Source organism: Pongo pygmaeus, chromosome 10 (assembly GCF_028885625.2).
Source record: "Pongo pygmaeus isolate AG05252 chromosome 10, NHGRI_mPonPyg2-v2.0_pri, whole genome shotgun sequence".
NCBI classification, from domain to species: Eukaryota; Metazoa; Chordata; class Mammalia; order Primates; family Hominidae; genus Pongo; species Pongo pygmaeus.
The window spans coordinates 99311248-99330428 of NC_072383.2; the positions used below are offsets into that span (position 1 = coordinate 99311248).

Here is a 19181-nt window from a genome sequence, read left to right on the forward strand (position 1 = left end):
TTTGCATACAAGAGAGTTGGGACATATATTGCTGCTATCTTTCACTTTTACATAAAAGATAGAAATCTGGGAAATTGCAAAAGGTTTACAGTCTTTCCTTAGACTAAAATCACAAGCCAGATGTTTTAAAACAATTTTACATTAAACAATTTTAAAGCTAGTATTTGTATAAGCAGTAAACCTATTTTTTTATAAATGTCCTATCGTGTTTTTCCCCCCATTGGGCACTTGGATTAGAACTACAAACCACAATCTTCAAATAATTGTTAAATCTGAAAAAGCTATGTGTTGTAGTTTGTGATGACTCTGTAGGTAGCCACTGCAATAAAATCTGTTTGGAGAAGGAGCTATTATCTGTGCACAATGTGTATTTGATGAAACGGGTAGGCAATTACAGTTCACAAAAACACATACTGTATTAGAATAGTTCACATATAGCAAAGATAATTAGATTTTTCATACAGTAACCAGTCAGCCAATAGGAGTAAAAATGCTACAAATCTTATTTATAAAAAGTGCCATTAAAAGATAACCCCTTCTAATGTTGCTTGAGCATTTTTCTGGATATGAGCGGGCAGATGAGTAATAGTAAAATAACACTGACATAAAAATTAAGCCTAGGAGATTCCTGAGTTTGTTTTGTGCAACTTGGAGCTTTTGAGGCTCTGTCAGGAGACCGCTGGAGACAAGAGTACTGGATTAGAAGCAGGAAGATCTGGTGCTTGACCTGACTGTACTGTCAGTCAGTCATGTGACTCATCCCCCAAGTCTCACACTTTTCATTTTCAAAGAGAAGAACCCTGTACTGCAGAGTAAGGGATCAATAAATGTTTGTTGAATGAATAAAAGAATGAACAAAGATTTTAAAGATTCCTTTCCAAGATTCTGAAATTCCACTAGGAACTTGAACAAGCAATAAAAAGACAGCATTGCAAATTAAAAACAAACAAAAAAAAACTTTAGCCAAACATTCTATTTAGTTTAAATTTGTAGATATACAGATTTTCTAAATATCAGTTTTCCTCAAATGGGCTTAAGATGACTTCCGGACTCAGGGTACAGTGTCACATTAGCTGGTTTAGCAAGAGTGTTGTATTCTACAGAAATGTGACTCTGAATAATGCCAGTTTGTCACAGATGGGGATGAAATCAGATTTTCTCCAAAACACCCAAATGTGTGATGCCTAAAGCAACATTGGCAGCCAGTGGGGAAGATCTTATCAATGAAGTACACAAAGCTCTGAATGTTTACTTCGCAGAGGAAATGGCTTCATAGACCGGAAAATTTAAGTTGTCATAGAAACCCCCATGCCGTATATTTTGTTTTAATTTGAGTATTGTCAGATTAAGAGGACTCAGTGACAAAGGAGCTATATTACAAATATTGAAATTGAGTGTGCTGATTTTATTTTTTAACTTAATTGATATCTATTTTCAAAAGGACTTTTAATATCTAGAAGGGCAAAAGTATTTCATGCAAATTGTGCATAGATTTCTGTTGAAAAACAATATGGCATTGAACTTTTTGTTATAAAATGGTGTGTTTTCTCCTGTTTATTTCTTATCATAAATTATCTTTTTACCGTGGTATCATCAAAATAACTTCACTGGTATCAATTAGTAACATAGGAAGCAATATATCCCAACTGTCTACATTTTTATTCCAACTCTTTTACTTAAGGAATCTGATAGTAGCTGCTATTGATTTAGGAAGGAAAATCAATAATTAGTTTCACAATCTACTTAAAGTCAAACATTTAGGAAAACAAACAAATACTGAATCCCTTAACTATCTGGAGAGCTAATATTTATTGAGGGACTGCTCTGGGCCTCGCTCTGCTAGATTCTCTATGTACATGATTTCATTTGGTCCTTCAACTACTCTGAAATATAAATTATTTCATTTCTTGATACGTAAGGTGAGACTAAGAAACATTACGTGATGCTCAGTAAAAAGGAAAATCTGGAATTTAAACCTTTTGAACATCCAAAATGGCACCACACTGCCTCATGTCATGTAATTAACTAGACACAAATGTCTAAGGAGCAGAACAGACATTTTGTGATAGATAAGGCATAACTGATTCTGTAGTAAGAAGAACTAGGAAGATGTCCAGGCCTCACATATGACGGCCCCTTCTGGACCAAGTTAGATCTTGAGTTAGTCTTCAGTAACTAGCATCCCAGCTTGATGTGAAAATTTGAAACACTTAATTATGGACATTAACATATTTACACATAATTAACACTAATACCATTTTGGTAAATGATTAAAAATGTTCCTGCATATATCTTCAGCTTTTACAAAGGGAATTATGTGATTCTAGGTTTTCAATTATGCACAACCTATTGACTGGACATTTTCTGATGTTTCCATGGAGCATTTAAGTGTTATTATGTATAATATGTTAGCTATTAATTTTTAAATAAGTTTAAATTGCACAAAATTACTTTATTATAGAAGCTGTTGCTAAAATCAACTGGCTTGGGAATGCACATCACTGAGGAATTTGAACCAATCAAATCATTAGCCAGAGAAATGTAATTATTTATAACTCAGCCAAGCTCTTATTATGGGCAAGTTAGTTTCACTGTTCTCAGCTCTGTTGTGGTTGATGTGGTATTTTATAATGAACATAGATTAGTGGGAAAGGAGCAATATTTATAAGCAAAAGACAGTGTAACAGAGTGAAAAATTGAAATATGAAAAATTATGAAAGACAGAAACATTTCAGAAAGCAGATTTTCTGAAACTGTGTTTAAAGACAGATAAATAAATATGTTTGAAGATGGAATTGAGAAAAAAAGATATGGAAAATGGTCATTGCTCACAGGAAAAGATTCACTAAGCTTATTCTTTTGATGTGATATAATAGTGATTTGATGGATGCAGCTAATAAAATGTCTACAAAAAGCCCAGTGGTGTCCATTAATATTGATGCATTGAGTTTCACTAACCTTATTCATGGATGTATTATTTCTAACACCTTCTGTGTTTTTCTTTTTGTATTTGGTCCATACCAACGTGTTGGGTGCTGTCCATGGTACTGGACCAGCATTGCTTGCTAGGGCCTGGTGTTTGGGACCAGCGTTGCTTGCTAGGGCCTGGTGTTTGGGAGATTCTAGGGATGGTTTCCTCCTCCCAACCGCAATGCCCTGTTCCTTTATCTTACACTGTGCTTGAATTGTAAATGCAACATGTGAATTTATTAGTAACATTTCTAGTTATTGTGGTTTCTAAGTATGAGATCTCAGTGGAGATCTCCAAACTTAAGCTGGCTAAAACTGAGCTTCTATTTTTCTCCAAACCAGTTCCTCCTGCAGTCTCTTCCATCTCCATCAATGGCAACTACATCCTTTGTTACTGAGGCTGAAATCTTCTTATAATCCTTGACTCCACTCTTTTTTTCACATCCCACATCTGTCAGGTCTGCCTTTAAAATATATTCAGAATCCGACCAGTTTTCACCACCTCACTGTGGCCATCCTTGTGTGAGCCCCCATCATCTCTCCCTGTAATGGACTTCTAACTGGCCGTCCTACTTATGTCCTTCTACTTCCCCAGGCCCACATTTAAAGCCTGTTCTCTATGTAGTAACCAGAGTAGTCCTGTAAAACATGTCAGGTCCTATTACTCCCTTGCTGAAAATCCTCTGATGGCTTTCTGCTTTAGTCAGATAGTAAAAGGCAAAGTCCTTATAATGGCTCTTACATCATCTGGCCTCCTTGACTCTTCCTCATGTACCCTATTTCAGCCACACAGGCCCTTTTGATGATCCTTGAACACACCCAGTTATGTTTTTGCTTTAAGACCTTTGTACTCGCGATTCCCTGTGCCAATACAGATCTTCCATCATTATATGCATAGCTAATGTCCTCACTTTCTTCAGGTTTTTATTTAAAAATCTCTTTTTCATTGATATTTTTCCTTGATTTTCATTGATATTTTAAACTTGTTAAAAAGAAAGAAATACCCCCCCATAACAGCTTATATTTTAAATTAAACGTATCATTGTTGTTTTTTTATCCCTCTAAGATGTTGGCTCGATGAAAGTAGGAATTTTGTTTTTTTTCTGTTTTGTCTACTGCTATGCCTAGAATAATGCCTGCATAGTAGGAGCCCAATAAATATTTGTCAGCTGACTAAATGAATGGAATTATGTTAACAGATGAATGATTTTAGGGGAAATAAATGTCAATATTTGATGATATAAATATATATATTAGATTATAATCATTTATCAGATTATTATTTTAGATAATAAAAGCGTTTTTAGCATTGCTTGATTTATGGTTAGGATTCTGTATTTGGAGGTGCTAAAATGGGTAAGAAGTCCAGCCATTGCAGATGCAGAGGCCTTTAGCTGAAGCTCTAGAGCTGTTGGGGTCCCCAGGAAAAAGCTCACATGAGATCCCCTAATACTACGCTTCTGGCCTTCATTATTCACCCCCACTTCTAACATGTATATGCTGGGGGGAAGCTTAAGGTTTTCAGTGGTGTGGGGCTACGACGGGTGTCCCTTCACACCATTTCAAATGGATAGGGGTAAGTTATATCTAGAGTCTTAGTTCCAGAAACAAGGTTGTGATACATACTCCCGTTAAAAAATTTTTTTTTTATTAATGTGCACCAGCCACTAGGGGGTGCTGGACACTCATATTCAGAGTAGGGTCCACTGTCTCATTGGGCTTGGCAAGAAGTCTGGTCTACTTACCTTGAGACCATTTCATTATTTGTATTCTTTTTAGCCTTTTGTGTAAAACTAACATTTATTTAATATTTCCTCCATTCCTCCTTTTTTCAGCATATTCCCCAATTGGAGAGGGGTATTTTGGAGGCATCTGGGTTCTTGCTTTTAGGAACTGTGTTTAATCATGGAAACCTCATTCCTATTTGCCAAGTGGCAGTGACTCATGTGGGGAGAGTCAAGGCCCTCGGTCCCTGCTAGTGCTTTCCCCATCCGTTAGCATTTCTTCACTTTGCTAAAAAGCGTAAAAGTCTTTTCAGTGATTCTGCCTGTGGGTGTTGGAAAAAGATTTTAAGAAAAATGATTTTCAAAATGACTGGTATTTACACGTATGAGTCCCTATCGTTTCAAGTTTTCAGTTTCATGCCACTTTAGGAAAATAACAGCCCATGCAGTGCCACCTTATTTTTTATATCTTTTACACGTGATTGATTGTAAAGGTAATGAGGATACCAGTATCCATTGCCAGGAGGCAAGCAGGAATCAGATCAAAGCAAAGGGTGGAAGGTGGAGATAGAGATACATATACGAATAACATTCTTCTTCTCTCCAACTTCGTATAGCTTATCAAATCCTTAATTTAGCTTTGAGAGGCTGGTGGATCACTTGCGGTCAGGAGTTTGAGACCAGCCTGGCCAACATGGTGAAACCCCATCTCTACTAAAAATACAAAAAATTTAGCTGGGCATGTGCCTGTAATTCTTGCTGCTTGGGAAGCTGAGGCATGAGAATCACTTGAACCCAGGACGTGGAGGTTGCAGTGAGTCGAGATTGTGCCACTGCACTTCAGCCTGGGCAACAGAGTGAGACTCTGTCTTAAAAAAAAAAATCTTAATTTAAACTTTGGTCTTAGGATGAAATACCCTTATAGTGTGCTCTGCTGTTAGAGACTCATGTGGGAAAAACATATATCTTGGTTTCTTTAAATAAATTAGTAGATGGAAAAGCTGAATCGACATATGTTATCATATAAAGGAGTTAAAATCATGTTCTTTGGTGTGAATAGACCTTGGTTTGAAACTAAACTCTGCTGCTTATTAGGTGGATAACTTCAGTGAAATTACTTTTTAACTCTCAATCCTCAGTTTTCTTATCCATTAAATGAGTTTAATGACTTCTATCCCATAAAGTTATTGTGAAGATTCCTGGAAAATACATATATTCATATTTAATAACCATCAGCACAAAGAATGGCATGCAATAGTTGCTCTATAGAAGTTAATTCCTTTCCACTTTCATGTCAAGATTTTTAACCTAGCTGTTAGATGATCTCAGGTCTCAGTCCTAGTGGAAGAATTTGAACTGGACTTTTTCCTCCCTTAACATAGTACAATGTGTATGTAAATCACTAGTAGGAATTCTGTCATTAGAATTTTTAAAGTGTAAGTTAAAGTTAATGTTTTGCTTTATGAATAAGATATTTTTGTTACTACTGGGTGGATGTCAAGGAAGAAATCAGTACAAGGTAATCCCTTAATATTTCCTTTAAATGTATATTTGTAGTATTATACCTGATTGTAATAGCATGGGCAAAATCAATTAAAATATAGTGAGCTGCACACAAAACCTATATGAAATTCTTTCTTTGGCTTGATAAATGCCAAGACCTAATTCTTTGTGAAGTGGGTGCCATAGCTTTCAGTGACGTTAATATCATTCATGTAAAATCATTGTTCCTCCAGCATATTTTTATGGGTCTCAGAGGTCATGTGTTCACAGTTTGTGTAAGAAGCATCATTGGGATGGAGTGGTGACAGGATTGCATTGAAATCTTGGCTCTTCTACTCAATAATTGTGTGATCTTGAACAAGTCTGTTAATCTGTTTGAGATACAGCTCTTACACATATAAAGAGTAGGACTATAGTCATTAATGCCTATTGCATATCATTGTATTGATGCTTAAGTGAAAGAATATACATGAAAGCAGTTCATGAGCTCTCAAGTGTTCTCCAAATGGGAGATGGTTTCTCATTGCCACATTTCTGGCTGCTGCTTTCACTTGTCAAACCACATTCCTGAAGCAACACAGTTTGCTGTTAAAGGGAGAATATTTAAGGGGCCCAAGATGCTGTAGGAAAGCCATCTTTCTTTTCTTTCTTTTCTAAACGGCAGCAGTAAGAGGTCTGTGAGATGGGAAAATACGGGATTAATTAGGGGATGATTCTACATTTGCCTGAGAAGATGAATGATGTTTAATGTGCTTTGAGAATTAGGCAGTGCTCAGGAGTCCATTTTATTTTTCTGCTTGAGTGTTTCAGTGTATTCATTGAATAGGACCTAGAAAGATTATTTTACCTTATCCCAACATGCCTTTCTCTTTACTTTGGGTAAGCCCAAAGTGTAGGTTCTGTCATCACAGACCATCAGCCCTCTGCTCTTACAGCAAATGAACTGCCCTGGGACTGCTTCTTGGGTAATAATGGACATCACATGGGCCATCCAGCCACTCTCTGTTGGCTCTTATGTCATCCTTCCTGCTCAGACAGGGATTTCATACCAGATATTTCTCCTGCCATCATTGTGATCCAGGTGCTGAGATAATGTTTCTTACATTTTATTTCATTACTCTAGCATATTTATAAGAAATGGTTAATTTGACTTGAGTTTATCAGTGACTGTACTGTGAGCTCACTTTTAGCTTAAGTATCCACTTTGAGCACAAAAGTCTGGATTTTTTTAAGTTAATTTTTTTTCACTTTTAATGAGTATACCATAAGCTCTTATAAATATTATATAGAAATCTGTCTCTTTTGGAGAGTAGGCTAGACCCATTCCTCAGTGACTAGCTTAAAAATCTATTTCTGCCTCACTAAGAGTTTAACATATATGTACCTTTTATAATGCCTTATAACTTGGCTAAATGTGCCATTTTGAACTGATATTTAAAACTGTATAAAGATCCTGTGGTTATTGATAAAAGTACTTGATAGAAAATGCTGTGACATTTAAAATTGTCAGGCTGTACTGGATGACTTTTCCTTGAGGTTGTTGCAGACACTCCACAGTCGACATTTAGTTTAGTTGCTATTCCTGGTGGCACGTGTCTTGCATGGGCCTCATGAGTATGTTGACGCTTGCGTATTGTGCATTTGAGAAGTACCTGGAGAGGACTCCTCCCCCGTCAAAAAGTTTTCTGCATCAGTTTCCTTTCCTTATAGACGTTTGCTACAATTCCAGGTTAATTCCTTTAGATTTTCTGTTTTTGAACAGGTTATTTCATGAGTGAAGTCACTCAATGAGTATTTCTTGTGTTCCCATTATATAACAAGTCCCATGTAGGTTCTATAGTCAATCACTTCCACCTGTGGAAAAATAATTAGCTTGTTTGGTTGGGGATAGGGAGAAAGAAGAAAATTTGGGGAGGGCACTGGGCTCCTGAGTGTGGTACCACAAGGCTGGTGGAGAGGAAAAGAGTGTATGAAACTTTGACTGTAGGAGATGTTTAATACATATTTATTACATAAAATGTATTAAAATAAACTTGTGGTTCTAGCTTCATTAGGTTGTGATAAGGTGGGAGGGCCAGTGTCCTGAGTGTCAGAAAACATGGGTTTTGCATGGCTAGCCCTGCCACCCAGCCACTTAGCTGTGACCCTTTGAACAAGCCATTTCACTTTTCTGGCCTGTGACTTCTTTATTAGTAGAGTGATAGAGTGGGATTAGATGATTTCTAAAATTCCAGACTCTTCTGATTTTTTTCCTGAAGCATGCCACTTGCATTTTAATGAAAATATTGATTGTTAATATTTATTGAGAAGTAAAAATGTACCATCTTTATTCCCATATTACAAATGATTCCGTTTGTAAGTTAACAATCCCCAAATCTGTTCTGGTGTCAGAGCCAGGGTTTGAACTGAGATCCACCAATTTCAGGTATGCACATGTTTAATGCAACACAGCCTCCAGAATGAAGGCTGATGAAGACAGGGAAGCTCATTCCCCACCCCCCAATCCTCTGTGTAAGCTTTGCAGATCACTCTAGAAGAGTCCAACTGTTATGAAAGAACACAGATGACTTTTTAAGAATATTTATGTAGTCTTATACTTCAGGGTACCTGAGAGGCCCTTTAAGGTCCTAAATTATTTTTTGTTCTATACAGGGATCCTTTCTGTAAAACCCATGACTAAAACTGTCTCTGCTAAAGGATGGGTATTGGCGGGTGTTGGGGTGAGTTGACAAAAAAGCAAAACAATAGTTTCTGTGAAAATGCATGTTAAAGAGAATTAGCAGTAGGTAAACATATGTTTCCTTAAATAACCCAACACCCCAATCCATCTAGAACTGATGACATTTGCTAGTTTTTACCCATCACCTCAGGAGTCATTCTGGTTTCTCAGAAACATGTAAAGTATCTGCTTAAGGAAATATTATTTTATGTTGGTGATGTTGGGAGCATCTACTTTAGTTGAGGAATAGTCAGCTAATAGTTCTTTTCTTTGCTGTGCTTTTGCTTATGTATTTGTTCAGACCTGCTCCTTAATGACTTCAGCTGGCCACCTGCCATGTCAAAATCACTTTCCTCCCAAGATGTGTGGAACCAATTTTATCTGAACACAGTCGAAAGGAACTCACCATTTTGAGCTACATATGGTCTTAAAGATACCATCTTAAATAAAGAGAAAGTGAAGAAAACGATTTCAATCATTGCTTTCTTTCCCAGAGCCACTTTTTCCACCTCTAATGTATTAAGTGTTCATTTTCTGCTAACACTTTAAACACTTAAACTCAATGAATATTTCAACTCTTGTGTAAGGAATTGGTTTTTATGCTTTCTAGCAGACGGATTGCCTGAGACTGACACTTCTGACCAAGTAAAATAAGCATATTTAAAATGCTCTGTAGCTTATTTTCGCAACGTATTTGTGAACACTAGAACTTCCATATGGAAGGGACTTGGGGAGAGGATGCACACAGTTCAAAAAACTATTCAGGAACTGTAGAGGGTAATGAAAATGGAAAAAATGTAACTTATGGCCTCCAATCTATCTTTTCAAAAAGTAATTAAAAACTGAAAAGCAAAAGAATAATTACTTCTTAAGTTTAATACCCCCATTCTAACACCTGATGTAATCATTAGGGTTTGATGCAGCTCAAGATAAACATTGTATGGAAAGAGTAATATACAAATGGACGATATTGTCATTCACATGCATAAATAGATTAGCTTACTATTTCAGAGCACTGATTCACTAATTTATATTCAAATTTGTGTTTCTTACCCAATTCATGTTTCTAGCCTCAGTTTGATTCCTGAATCATAGTCAGGATGAATAGTCATAGCCTGAAGATTTAAATTTAGATGTTCTACCATTTACTACCTCATAATTAATCTCAAGTTTTATTCACCACCCCTCCAATTAAGAGGTTCTTCCATTAGTCCATTTGATCTTCTATCTCAGTCTTGCTTACACTCCCTTGAAACCATACTTTGATCTTGTCTCAAATCTAAGCTCCACCTTTGTCTTACTAGTTGTGGATTCTTGAGGAAGGTGTCTAGCAGAGTGTCTGGCTCATAGTAGAAGATTTTAAAGTATTGTTTCTTTTTTCCTTGTCTCAGAGCCTCATCCTTCTCCACCCATCCAGGTGATCCTGTTAATTATTCAAAGACTAGATCAGATCACTTCTCTTACATGGACCCCATGGGACTTGCATTCTTCTCTGAGCCAAATAAGGAAACGTATTTGTCCCTTAATAAATACTCTGATTTATTATATTCTTTTTCATGTTGTATCATTGGAGTTTTTGGATACAAGCAATAGAAAGAATTTGGATGACATGGGTAAAGAGAGGACCTTTTGGGAGGGCTAAGGTAGCTCACTCGATTCACCAGTCTGGAGAACCAAGCTTGGGAATGGATGGGAAGCAAAGAGGTATCACGTGGGTGAGGGACAAGGAATCTGGTGAACAGTCTCATAACAGGAGCAGTTGTTGAGCAAGACACCACCACCGAGGTGAATGAACTCCAACTGCTTCTTCCACTGTTGTGGCAATTGCTTAGGGTGCAAATAAGAAGAGACTGTGTGATGGGCTCAGCCCGGCTACACCAGGGCAGTTAGTGGAAGGATCTGCCCTTTTCACTGCCCTAGTAGGAGGCCAGGCACCTGAACTTATTATCCACAAAGACTTCACACAGCAGGAGACAGAGAAGCCCCTGAAAGGAAATCTGGATGCTGTTAGGAAGGAGAAACTGAATTGCAGTGGCCAGACCACCAAAATGTTCCCTACCATTTTTACCCTTCAAACTCTGGAAATTTTCATTTCCTGAAGAGCACAGATTGTAATTATGCTAGGTTTTGGAGTTCCTAAAGTTTATATATTCATGACATATTTATTAACCCTTTAGTATACATGTACCAACATTTATATGAGGTGCCGTGTATATAGCAGTGTATACATAAACATTCCTGTCTTCCTGGAGCTTGTATTTTGGTGGCAAAGTGAGGCAGACAATAAGCAAGATGAGAAAAATGCAGGTTGTATTAGTGATGTGTGATGGAGGAAAAGATGACATGGCAGGGCAATAGAAAATGCTATGGTATATGACTTGAAGTTTTAAAAAGTGATTGGAGAAGGTCTCACTAACTAAGGAGGGGACATTTGAACAAAAACTGATGGATGTGAGGAAGCTAGCAAGGCAGATATATGAGGGAAGAGTGATCAAGGCAAAGGGAATGGCAAGTGCAAACACAGGTGCCTGTGTTCCCCTGGCACGTTAAGGACCAGCCTAGAGGTCATTGCAGCTGGAGTGGAATGAAGGAGAAGGAAAGTAGTGGGAGATGAGATCAGAAATGTAGGAGGGAACCAGACTACCACAGATACGACACATGAACAAGATGTGGCCTCTGCTTCCAATGGCCTTGTGGTCTAAGAGGAGGCACAGATGTGAGAGGACGTACTTCAGTACATTGCAGCAAGCACCAAAATTAGGCAGAGGGTGCGGGCTAACTGCATCCAGGCAGGAGGACGGGCCTGGTTAGATCTCTACTTATCTGTGAGCTCTTTGAGGGAGTGATGCATCTTATTCATTTTGCATCCTGGGTGGCTTGTAGAGTGCCTGGCAGATACCTTTTGTATATATTTTTGAATTCACTTTGAGTGGTTGAATTACAGATAGAATGGGCATAATGTGTGAGAAGGAGCAGGATTTTCCTTAATCACAGACAGAGGAGGCTTAGGGAAAGACATCAAGGAAAATAGGAAAGCCACAGAGGGTTGAAAAGCCAAAAGTTGAATCTCTGCAGTCTTCTCTCTACTCGGTACTTTTTCTGTCCTTGACATCATTGCTTTGATGTTGTAAAGTATTGACCACATAAACTACTATAAAGGTTTTTTGAGAGGTAAGCATAAGGTCTATCTTAGTTGCATGATCTGCAACATCAAGGTAGTTGATTATTTTACTGCAATTTAGGGGTTTGATTTACTGGCTTATTTGTGCTGTTTTTTCCCCATGTGGACGGTTTTGTGCTTGTATTTATACTTTTTCTCTACAGGGTACTCAAGGAACACCAAAATGTAAAATGGAGCCGCACCATTGTATAGCAGCTGTAGACAGATGTCAGTGAGGCTGATAATTTGGATTTTTCTATTGCAACTGCTACTGCCATCTAGTATTATCTAATACTGAGTGGCTCCTTCCATGATGACTTCTTGAATTGTGAAGTGGAAATTTGGTACCCTTATGTAACCAAGCACTTACATTATTTAATTAAGCAAGGTGCTACATGAATCAACAAAGCAACACAAGCTAAATATCAGGAAAACACATTTCAATTAGTGACAGCAGGACCAGTGCCTGAAGGCTCTATTCATTGGGTAGAAAATATGACAATGCCAGGGAAAAATGCAAATTCATTTCTTATAATATTCTGTGTGCTGAACTGCTAAACTAATATTTATTAGTAATCTTAGAGTCAGTAGTCTTTGCATATACATTTTACTTCCTTTCCTTTATATTTCATTTATCAATAATTTTTTGGAGCCCCCGTAGGTGAAAATGTTGATCTGTTAAGGATTTAGAAAATCTAGTAAAAGTTTGCCTGGGCTCAGAAGCTTATTAATCTATTTGAAAAATATGTGTCTGCCACTGTACTAGGCATTAAGCATATAAAAATGAATAAAAATGAAGTCTTTATATATATATATTTTTATTATACTTTAAGTTCTAGGGTACATGTGCACAACGTGCGGGTTTGTTACATATGTATACATGTGCCATGTTGGTGTGCTGCACCCATTAACTCGTCATTTACATTAGGTATATCTCCTAATGCTATCCCTCTTCCCTCCCCCGACCCCACAACAGGCCCCGGTGTGTGATGTTCCCCTTCCCGTGTCTTTAAGCTCTTTCTGAACAAGAGAGAAGCCACAAACTATCATATAGTGTGATACGGACTGTGATATAGAATATCTGGGAGTGCTTCAAGAACCCACAGGAAAGAGGAGGTCTTCTAATGAGGTCATAGGCAATGCTTCCAAGGGAGTTTTTGTTCAAATGGAGGAAAAGGAAAAGGGATTCTAGGTGAAGGGAATAGGATGACCCAAGGTCTAGGAGTTTGAAAATGATGGCACTTGAAGAGATGCATACAAGAATGCTGGGCTGAGGGATTTGCATTTGCCCCATAGGTAGTGAGGAGCCAGGAGAGATATGTGATATTCCAGGTTCCTGTGGATGAACCATCCAGGTGAAGACATCAGAATACAGTAAGAGTCTTAACTTTGACTGCAGGTCTAGAACTCACAAGGGAAGCTGGCTTGATAACATCCCCAAAGGAGAGAATTTACATTGAAAGAGAGGAAGGCTGATGACAAGACATTAGAGAAAAGCAATATTTTAATGGGTAGGTTGAAGAAATGATACCAGAGAAGCCAGGCTTTGCCTTGTGTTTGGAACAGGCCTGCCAGGAGATGCCTTTATAGTAAAAGATAAATAACAATAAATGAAATGCTTTTATTGTTAATAAAAATGTTGATGATGATGACAATGATAGTAGTAGCTAACACCTATTGAGCACCTACTCTGTACTGGGCACAGCTCTAAGAGTTTTTCATTTAATCCTACAACAACCATATGAGATAAATAGTACTGTTATAATATCATTTTCGTTTGACAGATAAGGAAACCAAGATGCAGAGGCTTTAAAGTCAGTTGTCCAAGGTCACACAGCTAATAAGCAATGGGTTTAGGACTTCAACAGTCTTGCTTCAGAGTTTACACTCCCTGTCTGCTATCATATCTTTTAAATAGTCTAACAACTGTTTGGGAGATGTCTTATCAAAATTACTCTCTCGACCGGGTGCAGTGGTTCACACCTGTAATCCCAGCATGTTGGGAGGCCGAGGCAGGAGGATTGCTTGAGCCCAGGAATTTGAGACCAGCCTGGGCAACATAGTGAGATCCCTTATGTTAAAAAAATTAAATAAAAAAGTGCTCTGTCCCCGGGAGTTCAAGATTTCAGTGAGCTATGATTGGACCACTGCACTCCAGTCTGGGTGGCTGAGGGAGACCTTGTCTCTAAAAAAAAAAAAAGCTCGCTCATACCCAAAGTCAGGGCAATAAAGGTTTGAGTGGTCAAAGTCACATAAAGGTAGAGCTTCAAAAGATTATTTTTCTTTAGATTTTCAAGTCAGCATGAGGTTGTCTGATACAAACATCATAGATGCCATGGTTAAGTGGTTCTATTTCTCAGAAAACCCCCTTTCTTCTTGTAACTGCCCCTTCCTTTTTAACAGACCAGCTTAGCCTGCTCAGCATGAGTGAGCCTTGACTATTCAATATTCCACAGGCCCCTATAGGGTCTGTTGGTGGCCATGGTAGGGGGCATAGTGGACTTGCTGATCCTTGTGATTATTGAGTATGAATTTAAGATGCACATGGCTGAGGCTGGTGGTGGTGAAGGTGAGAAGATACAGCAGCATGAATCCAGGAGGTGGAGGTTGCAGTGAACCGAGATCGCTTCATTACACTCCAGCCTGGATGACAGAGTGAGACTCCATCTCAAACAAAACAAAACAGAAAAGATATAGCAGCAGGTGGTAACTCTTGCAAAAGACTGTAAAGAACATGGACTAAAACTGAATGGGGGTATGGGGTGCCACCTTGGCAGGAGTTGACTGAGCCTCAAGGTTTGTTTGGTTTTTGATGATTCTAAGCTGACAATCTCATAGGGAAAAAGAATAAGAATGCACATTCAGTCTAAAATCAAAATATACTCACTATCAGCATAACAGGAATACAGAATAAGAAGTCCACAGGGCCTGGAAAAGTCAGAAAAGACTTTGTCAAGGGAAAGAGATTACAACTGGATAGGTGGAAGAGAAGGTAGCATGATCAAAAATGTGCTGTTGGGAATATGTATGGTAAAAACAAAAGATAAGGAGACTGGCCCAAGCATCAGGTCAGATGTGTGGAGAGGAAGGTGGGAAATAAAGTTTCACAAATAAAGTGAGGTCAGATTTTATGGGGCCTTCAAAGGAGTTTGATGTGTTAGCCATGGGAAAAATGGAGCAGGTGGGAATGCTTGAACTAGGAATTAATGATGAAAGAGGTGTTTGAAGGTCATTAATCCTAATATGTTGGACTGCAGAGAGACTGCAGGTAGGAAGGGCAGTTAGAAAACTGTAATTATCAAGTGTTTGAGATGGGTTAAAGCCTGAAGGAAGATAATGGACGGAAGACTGAGAAGCAAGGAGCAAGTCCAATGGGCAGTATAGTTAGATGAAACAGAAGGGAGACTAAAAGCAGGTTCCCTATCTTGCCTTGAGGATTAGAAGACTGAGGACATCACCAATGAGGTACTTAGGAAGATAAGCCTATTTTCATTATTAGTTAGAAAACTATTTTTTTTTCTGAATTGATTCTCCTAAGAATTTTATACTGTATTGTTTTCAAGATGTGCATCATTCTGTCTTTGGGATGCATCTTATACTTCTGCTGGCCAGGCCGTAATTGTGATATCATTGCTTTTGATTGCGGATTTGTACCAGAACTTGCAGAATGGGGGCCAGTGGCTCAGAAGAAAATCTCGGAGATAATATGTGATCTCTCTTTGAGGAGATGCTGTAGTACCTCCCTCTTGATGGCAGAGAGAATGATTTTGTGTGGAGAAGCACAGAAACTGAAAACACCAAGTCACAGTTTATTTAGTAGATTCCAACTGCAAATAAAGAAAGTTTAGGGATACCTTAACCAATTTATTTCTTTGTATTGTAGGTACAAGAATATATATTACAAAAAACAATCTGGGCAAGTTTAAAAGCACATTTTAATAAAGATAAAATAAAAATTTTAAGTGATAAAGTATTCTTTCATAGTTTAATTGGCCTTTTTTTCATTTGCAGTACATATGGCAATGGGGTATCTTACAATCAGTGGCATTTTCAAATAAATAAGGTAAAATATCCAGGACCCACTGCTTGTTTGAAATTTGCTTGCTGGAGTTAAGAGAAATGAACATTTTGAAGATTTTTTTTTCCTTTAGACAGAACCTTATTTCATTTGTGAAGGCTGACTGGACTTGGATGCTGCCCACTAGTTAATTTAGTGTGGCAAAAAATAAGAATTCTGTGTCTGGGCTTCACAGTCTGCAAAAATGAATGCATTATTGTAAAATGTGCACTAATCTAAAAAGTGTATTGCCTTCCTAGAAGTCTGAGTAATGTCTTCCACACATAATCACACTGCCCGTCTTCATATGGACATGAGTCCTATAGTGCTTGAGAAATGGAAATTATTTGACTGCATCAGCTAGTACGTCGTACTTCTGGTTATTTTCTTTTTTTTTTTTTTAGGTTTAGTAAATTTTTTTTTTTTTTTATACTTTAGGTTTTATGGTACATGTGCGCAATGTGCAGGTAAGTTACATATGTATACATGTGCCATGCTGGTGCGCTGCACCCACCAACTCATCATCTAGCATTAGGTATATCTCCCAATGCTATCCCTCCCCCCTCCCCCCACCCCACAACAGTCCCCGAAGTGTGATGTTCCCCTTCCTGTGTCCATGTGTTCTCATTGTTCAATTCCCACCTATGAGTGAGAATATGCGGTGTTTGGTTTTTTGTTCTTGCGATAGTTTACTGAGAATGATGATTTCCAATTTCATCCATGTCCCTACAAAGGACATGAACTCATCATTTTTTATGGCTGCATAGTATTCCATGGTGTATATGTGCCACATTTTCTTAATCCAGTCTATCATTGTTGGACATTTGGGTTGGTTCCAAGTCTTTGCTATTGTGAATAATGTGGCAATAAACATACGTGTGCATGTGTCTTTATAGCAGCATGATTTATAGTCCTTTGGGTATATACCCAGTAATGGGATGGCTGGGTCGAATGGAATTTCTAGTTCTAGATCCCTGAGGAATCGCCACACTGACTTCCACAAGGGTTGAACTAGTTTACAGTCCCACCAACAGTGTAAAAGTGTTCCTATTTCTCCACATCCTCTCCAGCACCTGTTGTTTCCTGACTTTTTAATGATTGCCATTCTAACTGGTGTGAGATGGTATCTCATTGTGGTTTTGATTTGCATTTCTCTGATGGCCAGTGACGGTGAGCATTTTTTCATGTGTTTTTTGGCTGCATAAATGTCTTCTTTTGAGAAGTGTCTGTTCATGTCCTTCGCCCACTTTTTGATGGGGTGGTTTGTTTTTTTCTTATAAATTTGTTGGAGTTCATTGTAGATTCTGGATATTAGCCCTTTGTCAGATGAGTAGGTTGCAAAAATTTTCTCCCATTTTGTAGGTTGCCTGTTCACTCTGGTGGTAGTTTCCTTTGCTGTGCAGAAGCTCTTTAGTTTAATTAGATCCCATTTGTCAATTTTGGCTTTTGTTGCCATTGCTTTTGGTGTTTTAGACATGAAGTCCTTGCCCATGCCTATGTCCTGAATGGTAATGCCTAGGTTTTCTTCTAGGGTTTTTATGGTTTTAGGTCTAACATTTAAGTCTTTAATCCATCTTGAATTGATTTTTGTATAAGGTGTAAGGAAGGGATCCAGTTTCAGCTTTCTACATATGGCTAGCCAGTTTTCCCAGCACCATTTATTAAATAGGGAATCCTTTCCTCATTTCTTGTTTTTGTCAGGTTTGTCAAAGATCAGATACTTGTAGATATGTGGCATTATTTCTGACGGCTCTGTTCTGTTCCATTGATCTATGTCTCTGTTTTGGTACCAGTACCATGCTGTTTTGGTTACTGTAGCCTTGTAGTATAGTTTGAAGTCAGGTAGTGTGATGCCTCCAGCTTTGTTCTTTTGGCTTAGGATTGACTTGGCGATGCGGGCTCTTTTTTGGTTCCATATGAACTTTAAAGTAGTTTTTTCCAATTCTGTGAAGAAAGTCATTGGTAGCTTGATGGGGATGGCATTGAATCTGTAAATTACCTTGGGAAGGATGGCCATTTTCACGATATTGATTCTTCCTACCCATGAGCATGGAATGTTCTTCCATTTGTTTGTATCCTCTTTTATTTCCTTGAGCAGTGGTTTGTAGTTCTCCTTGAAGAGGTCTTTCACATCCCTTGTAAGTTGGATTCCTAGGTATTTTATTCTCTTTGAAGCAATTGTGAATGGAAGTTCACTCATGATTTGGTTCTCTGTTTGTCTGTTATTGATGTATAAGAATGCTTGTGATTTTTGCACATTGATTTTGTATCCTGAGACTTTGCTGAAGTTGCTTATCAGCTTAAGGAGATTTTGGGCTGAGACAATGGGGTTTTCTAGATATACTATCATGTCATCTGCAAACAGGGACAATTTGACTTCCTCTTTTCCTAATTGAATACCCTTGATTTCCTTCTCCTGCCTAATTGCCCTGGCCAGAACTTCCAACACTATGTTGAATAGAAGTGGTGAGAGAGGGCATCCCTGTCTTATGCCAGTTTTCAAAGGGAATGCTTCCAGTTTTTGCCCATTCAGTATGATATTGGCTGTGGGTTTGTCATAAATAGCTCTTATTATTTTGAGATACATCCCATCAATTCCTAATTTATTGAGAGTTTTTAGCATGAAGGGTTGTTGAATTTTGTCAAAGGCCTTTTCTGCATCTATTGAGATAATCATGTGGTTTTTGTCTTTCGTTCTGTTTATATGCTGGATTACATTTATTGATTTGCGTATATTGAACCAGCCTTGCATCCCAGGGATGAAGCCCACTTGATCATGGTGGATAAGCTTTTTGATGTGCTGCTGGATTCTGTTTGCCAGTATTTTATTGAGGATTTTTGCATCAATGTTCATCAAGGATATTGGTCTAAAATTCTCTTTTTTTGTTGTGTCTGTGCCAGGCTTTGGTATCAGGATGATGCTGGCCTCATAAAATGAGTTAGGGAGGATTCCCTCTTTTTCTGTTGATTGGAATAGTTTCAGAAGGAATGGTACCAGCTCCTCCTTGTACCTCTGGTAGAATTCGGCTGTGAATCCATCTGGTCCTG

The 19181-nt window shown here is 38.1% G+C and overlaps 1 protein-coding gene across 3 annotated transcripts in view; it reads left to right on the top strand.

Annotated features, from left to right (window-relative positions):
• Positions 1-19181, top strand: part of ANO4 (anoctamin 4) — a 425083-nt gene that overhangs the window by 107065 nt on the left and 298837 nt on the right. The window lies entirely within an intron of this gene.